We start from the raw sequence: 657 nt of genomic DNA on the forward strand, positions 1-657 counted from the left end.
GTAGGGGATAGAACTTTATAATTACATTTTGGATACTGTGGTTCTATTTGATAATAATAGAGTAATTTTTAAAAGACGAGCGTTTCCTGTTTGCCGTTTTTGTTTGGTTTTGAAGGGGCGGGTTTGAGAAGGTGGCCGAGGTACATGGGCCTAGTGTCAGTGGACAGGTTCTGTTGAGTCCTTTTTCTGTGCTCATCCCCCGTGTTGGGTGGTGAAGGGGGCGCAGATCCCGCCGTTATAAAGCCGAAAAGGAGAGGCAGGCCTGAGCAGCCTCACAGGTGAATGAGCCCACGGGAGGGTGGAGCTCCCGGCGCAGATCCTCCCTGCGCCCTGGTGTCTGGAGGACAGTGGGGTTCAGGAGGGAGGAGGGAGAGTGAAAGGTTTGGAAGGCTCTGGGAAGACCGGCAGCAGAAGCTGGGTGCCTCCCGCAGGCCCAGGAAGCCCTCCTGCCTGGCTTGAAAAGCAGCTGGTGGAGGGGTGGCGTGCCCGCCGTGTAGGGAGGCGTAGGGAAGGGGTGCGGAGGCACCTGGTGCCAATCTGTGGGAAAGGCACCAGTCAGAACACTTTTTATTTGCATGTTGCACCCAATTACTCTCCTTCGACTTGTTAACTGCATCGGTGCACCCTCATTTTCTAGGTATTCATTTCCAATCACCC

This window comes from Grampus griseus (assembly GCF_964374135.1).
Source record: "Grampus griseus genome assembly, chromosome: 9".
NCBI lineage: Eukaryota > Metazoa > Chordata > Mammalia > Artiodactyla > Delphinidae > Grampus > Grampus griseus.